Below are 6,673 nucleotides of genomic sequence, written 5' to 3' on the forward strand. Positions count from 1 at the left end.
CATTTCCTTCCCCAAAGCATTATCCTCACGTTCCTCTGAGCTTAATTTTCCTGAAGCCAAAACTTGCATCTCCGTCAATCCTTCAGTATCCCTTAAAATGTCTTTCTCATCAGCCGAAGTAGAACCCATCTGTAGTTCGATCCCACTGTGACCCCCACCCGCCACTTGTTTCTCAATTTGGTCCAAAGGAACTCTTTTAGCAGTAGAGACTTTTCTTCCCGCAGATCTTTCAGTAGCCTGCATTTGCTCCTCATTTCTCCTCGGAGAATGTAGATCATTTTCCTGACCAATCGTCACTTCAAGCTCTTGAAGGATTGACTCTTGCTGTTGTTGCAAAGCAGCTCCAACCTCCGTGTCCTGAATTCTCAAATCTTCTAACACCTGAAATCTGTTCCCATCTGTCGTCAGCGACTTATCCATTTCCATCTTCTTTTTACACATAGCATCAAGGAGATCCGGTCCCGAGAGCTCGTTATGTTGCTCTTCTGGCTCAGCAGCTGAAGAATTCTCCATCTCCTTCGACACGTCCATTCCCGAGGAGGAGAGTTTATTCACATTTTTGCCAACAGTATGCCACTCAGGCTCTTTCGGTGTAACCAAATCAGCAGCGGCCTTGGTTACGACCCTTTTCCCTTTCCGACATTTATCCACCGAGTGTCCAGTAATCCTGCATCGAGTACAAAAAAGTGGGAGATACTCATAGTTGAATTCAATATTAAAAGCATATTCCCCGTCATCAATAGACATAGTCTCAGGCAAGGGCTGAGCTAAATCAATCTCCATCAAAATTCTCGCAAAGTGCGCAACTTCATCATCCATAGAATTACCATCAATTTTCAGAGGCTGCCCAAGCCATCTTCCGATGCCTGCCAAAACTTCAGGATGCCAAAAATCGACAGGCAAATAATATATTCGAACCCACACTTGTGCTAACGAAGAAGATTCTTTGTAAGGATTAAAGTAACGAACCCATTCGCGCAATCTTAACGAACCTGCTGGAAGATCCCAAATAAGATGCGATTTCGCCTTTGCTTTATCCTCCTTATTGTGGAATTTTAACGTGTAATATCCTCTACCCATCGGCATTAAATGCCATGGAGAAGAGATGTTCCAAAGAGATTGCAACTCAGATTTGAGATCACGTGTGGACCTTGGTCTTTCGCCTTTATTCATCATGAATCTACCAATGAGCGCAAACTGAAACTTTGACGCTTGAAGGTTGTGAATTTTCTTCGGAACTTTGAGAATTCCCGTCTCTCCTTGTCGAACCGGGCGGAGGGCTCGAAAGTTGTGTGCCGGGAGGTCTGGTTTCTTGACACGTTGCGGTGCCGTAACTTTCGCATAAGAAACCACCGGAGCAGTAATATGATCCTTAGTAGTCCCCGGAATTTCAACTAACGAGTCTTTCTTGTGCAGCACTCCAGAACTCGCAGCACTAGGGTTTAGTTGAGGCCCTGTGGGCAAAGGGTTTGTGGAACTAAGGAAATTGTTCGACACCATGGGGAGGTTGAGAGCGCCCCTGTCCGTCGACGGAGGCGGCTGGGAAACGGAGGTCATGACCGGCAGAACGAACGGAAGAAATCAACAAAAAGGGTTAGGGCTAGGGTTTGTTGAGAGAAAAATCGTCATGCTTTTCATATTTAATATGTATCAACCTTTTCACCACTCACAATACTAATTATAACATATTTTCTCCACTATCAATACACTTTACCACTTTTTCTTAAAACCCGTGTCGTCCCCAAAGAGGAACTTATTTTGGGGACGGAGGGAGTATATGATAATAAAGCTCAATTCAACCTAATCAAGTGTTTCCGTCTTACTTCAATTGATGATCGAGTAATATGTTTTTGTGTTGTGAAATCCAAAAACTCATTTATATATTCAAGAACGGTTGTGCTACTACAAAATTTTTGACACTTGATTAGATGTTTAAAAAATTTAAAATTTTAGAAATTAATTATATTTAAATAAAGTATATTATATTTCAACAAATTACACAAATAAAAAAAATATAAAAGTAAGACAATCACTATATATATATTTGTTCTTTAGAAATATTGTTTATAAATGATAATGAAACACAGTTCAATTGATGAGACGCTTTTCATCCAATCTAAGTCAGTGGATCAACTCATGCGTGCATGTGTTTTCGAAATTTTAAAAAATGTATATGTATACAAGAATAATGTACGAAATATTGAACCATCTGCCATTGATAAAATATTGAACTCTTTATTTATAATTAAATATTAAAAATTATGAATTAATTATATTTAATAAAGTATAGTTTATTTTCTTCAATTTACGATATTAAAAAAATACAAAACTAATACAATCACTATAGGTAAGACGTTATTCGTATATATTAAGAAATAACTTTTTAATGCATTAAGAAATCCACAAAAAAGTATCAAAAGTATACAATAATACATTTTTAAATTATGTTGACGATCGCTAAAGGTAAGTCGTTATTCATATATATTATTGAGCAAGAAAAATATATACTTCAATTGTAGCAATTGTACAAGAGGTGACAATTAGATTTAGATGTATTTAGTTTTATTTAATATATGTAACATATTTTAAAAAAATTTACGCTATTTTTAGTTAATAAATATAAAAAATTTATGAATTGATTATATTTAATACGGTATAATTTATTATCCATGTCACCCATGTTCACACAAATCACAAAGGAAGTGGTTGTGATATTTTGAGATTCAAAATGAAATTCAACAAATTAGAGAGATTATTATTTAAGTTAGATTATTGATTCAATGAAATTCTACAATTCTTTTCGTAAGTAGTTTGAATATATAGTCTCATTAATTAAAACTTTGAAAATGTTGACCACCATAGCTTCATTTATGTTTTTAGTGACATGAAAGAGTGGTGACATTATGTGATTACCTTCATATATAATTTGGGTTTGTGCAAACATATAAGAATCGAATATGTAAGTTAATTTTTGGCTTTAAAATAAATTAAACTAAAGTATATTAATAATAATAATAATAATAATAATAATAATAATAATAATAATAATAAAAAACATGCATGTCATGAAAATAAATAGATTCGTGTATTTACAAAGTACACTATAAGCTGGTCAAACTTCTCATTGAAACTACAAATTTATTTAATGAAATTAATGTTCCCAATAATATATATACATATTTAACTAATATATTAGAATTATAAAATAAAAAATACATATAGGGTAAACATGTCTTTTTATGTTGAACTCTAATTAATTTTTTGATTTTATCGGATCAAATTGATCCAAATAGCAAGGTCCAAAAATTAAGTGGATTTTTCTGTCAATGGTGTATAAAGAGAAATTGAAATATTACCATTATTTGTTCTGGCCCGTGATTTAAATGGGCTTTTAAAGCCTATTTATTGAGAATTTAATTGCTGGACTTTTCTATTCAAAGGCATTTATTTAATCTTGACGTGACAGAATTTAGTAATGGGGTTGTGAAGTAGTTGAGTTTGGAAAAAATTATAATTACTAGTATTTAATACGACCATACAAATATAGGTTAAAATATTAATGAATAAATAGATCGTTATATATAATCATTTATTCTGAAAAGAATACTACAAGTATTTTTATTTTTAGAAGATTCTGAAAGAAGAAATTGAGCTGGTTGGAGGAGAGGGTTTACTAATTAATTGGTCAATCTGACAGTTTTAATTAATGTTTCCTTCTATAAATTTAATTTGGAAAGTGCAATAATTCGAATTTTTTCTTTTATCTACCCAACATTTTGAAAAGAGATGACAATGGATCGACGCTTGTTAGATTTACTTCACCATACTTGGGGTCCATTTTGTGTCATATTCTTTTTTCTTTTCTTAAAATTTTAATTTTACATGCTTCATTTTAATTATGTAATTACTAAATAAGATTTATTCCTTTCAGTTAAGGTATATAATTATTCTTTATTATTTAATTTAATTTATTTTTATTAATTAATAATTCATTATTAGGATTGATAGCTTCAAAGTTATTATGGTATAATCCATGATACTCCCTCTATTCCTTTCCGTTAAGGTATATAATTATTCTTTATATATCATTTAATTTTATTTTTATCAATTAGTAATTCATTATTAGGATTGATAGCTTCAAAGTTATGGTATAATCCATAATACTCCCTCTATCTCCTAAACTTATGCAGTAAATCTTTTGACATGAGTTTTAATAAAAGAAATTACTAGTGGATAAATAGAAGGTATTGCTAATTTGATTATGGATAAATTATTATAAATTATAAGGATAAAATTATCCAATTATGTGTGAGGTAGAGTCCAAAAAACGAAAGTGAGTATATTTGAGAGATATACCAAAATGAAAATAAATGCATAATTTTAGGAAACAGATGGAGTATTATACTTCCTCCATCACACTTCAATAGACCATAGTTCCTTATTTAGATGTCTCATTTTAATATGCCACTTTTTAAAATATAAAATGGGTTAATGGCCGAAAAATACACGAAGTTTCCAAATTAACATTTTGTACACGACTTTAAAAAATAGCTCCATAATACACGAACTACTGATTTAATTGCAATGTGTACACGGTGAAAAATTTGATTAAAATTAACGTTGACCGGCAATGATGTGGACTATTATTAAAATTATGTGGCAGTACACGTGGCATTTTTACCACAGTGGCATGAGAAACTCCATTCCTCTTCTTTAACCTTACACATTCCTCTTCTTTAACCTTACACACGCACAACACACGCACACATTCAGAATACACATGACACAAAACACTATCCCCCGACTCCCATTTCTTCTCCAGCGGCGACCGTCATCGGCCTTCCTCACCACCACTGACACTCTTCATTCTCCTCTGTCTCCCCTCTCTCTCGCAACCCACACACGCACAGACTCCCTTTCTCAAAATCAAGCCCTAGCCACCGCCATCCAAAAGTCCGACTGACAACAGCGGCTAACCGCCGTCGTCTCCCTCGTCCCTCGCCCTCACAGACACATGCACCCAAACCATCGCCGCATGTATCTCAAGCGGTGGCGGCGCCTAGATCCCCAATCCTAGCACCACAGCTCTCTCCCCTCTCCTCTAACTCTCTCTATTTCTCCTTCACGACGGTGGCGGTAGCTGAGAACGAGGAGGGCGAGAAGGTTCATGATAGCGACAGGATCTGGGATGAGAGATTTGCAGATTTGGGAATTTTCCCTTCTGCGAGCTATGGGTGGCTGAATTTAGGGTTGGATTGGAGTGGCTGGATTCAGGCGGTGGTGGCAGTGGATTGCAAATCTGGAGATTTCCCTTTTTTTTATAAAAAAAATATACTCACTTAAAACGATGTTATTTTGAGTGTTAGAATATAATTACAAAACGACGTCGTATTACTTGAACGCTAGTTTGTCCACGTCTGCAAATTTCGGGAACCACGTCAACTAGGATTTAGGTTATGGTCAATGCATGTGCACATTGCAATTAAATTAATAGTTCGTGTATTATGGAGCTATTTTTTAAGGTCATGTCCAAAACGCAAATTTGGTGAAACTTCGTGTATTTTTCGGCGATTAACCCATAAAAAATCAATACATAACAAACACCCTACATAACTCATTATTTACCCAAATGTCATTGTAGTCCACAAATTTATCTATCATTTCACTTAAAAAGGAATATATTAATTTCTCTATTAATTTTTTATTTTTACAATTATACCATGAAAAAGCTAATTCTCTCTCATGTTTAATACTCCCTTCCTCCATTATGTTGTCTCACTTATCAGTTTAGATTGTCCTATAACTAATGTCTCATTTATTTAAAGATAATAATTAATTATTCAAAAGGTGTGAGTCCATCATTTTTAATCAATTTACACGTTTTACTAATTTTTGTGCCCAAAATTTTTGAAACAACAATAATGAAACAGAGGGAGTTTAAGTTATTCATTTTTAAACCTATGTGCTTGATTCTTGTGGCCTATTATATTTGAATGAAACAAGTAATAAATTTTATTTTATAAAAAAAATTATTAAAAAAATATAATAATAGGACACGACAATACACACAAAATTATCAAATATACCATTCAATCAATTGAATACTCACCCATTAAGTAATTTGTAAATTTGAAATCCTATTAAAAAATACTTTACTATCAATACTCATCTCAATTTCATATAATATACTATCAGCGAATTGTGATTATAATTAAATACCTCAAATAAATGTATTTGGATAATAACTGTCATAGATAAGTACCCATATCATATCCAAACCCGTTATATGGATAGGATTGTAAACAAGTCGAGCCGAGTTGGAATATTTAGATGTTGAAGCTCAATTTGAGCTTTTATCTTGTTGTTCGAGCTCGGCTCGCCACCTAGTTATTGAGCTCGAGCTCGGTTAATGTGATATTCGATAATGTCGAATTTGAACTTGAGCTCGAACTCGGCTCGTTAAATGTTCGTATACATGATGTTCGAGTTTGAATTCGTTACAAATTTAAGAAATATTTTATAACTAATATATTACTTGAGCTCGAACTCGTCTCATTTAAGGCTTGTGTACTAACGAAGGTTCATGAATAGGCTCACAAACATGTTTGTGAGTATTGCGAACAATCGAATCCGAACATATGCGCGAGCTCAACGAGCCAAGTGTTGTCAAGCT

The sequence above is a fragment of the Salvia miltiorrhiza genome, chromosome 3 (assembly GCF_028751815.1).
Source record: "Salvia miltiorrhiza cultivar Shanhuang (shh) chromosome 3, IMPLAD_Smil_shh, whole genome shotgun sequence".
Classification (NCBI taxonomy): Eukaryota; Viridiplantae; Streptophyta; class Magnoliopsida; order Lamiales; family Lamiaceae; genus Salvia; species Salvia miltiorrhiza.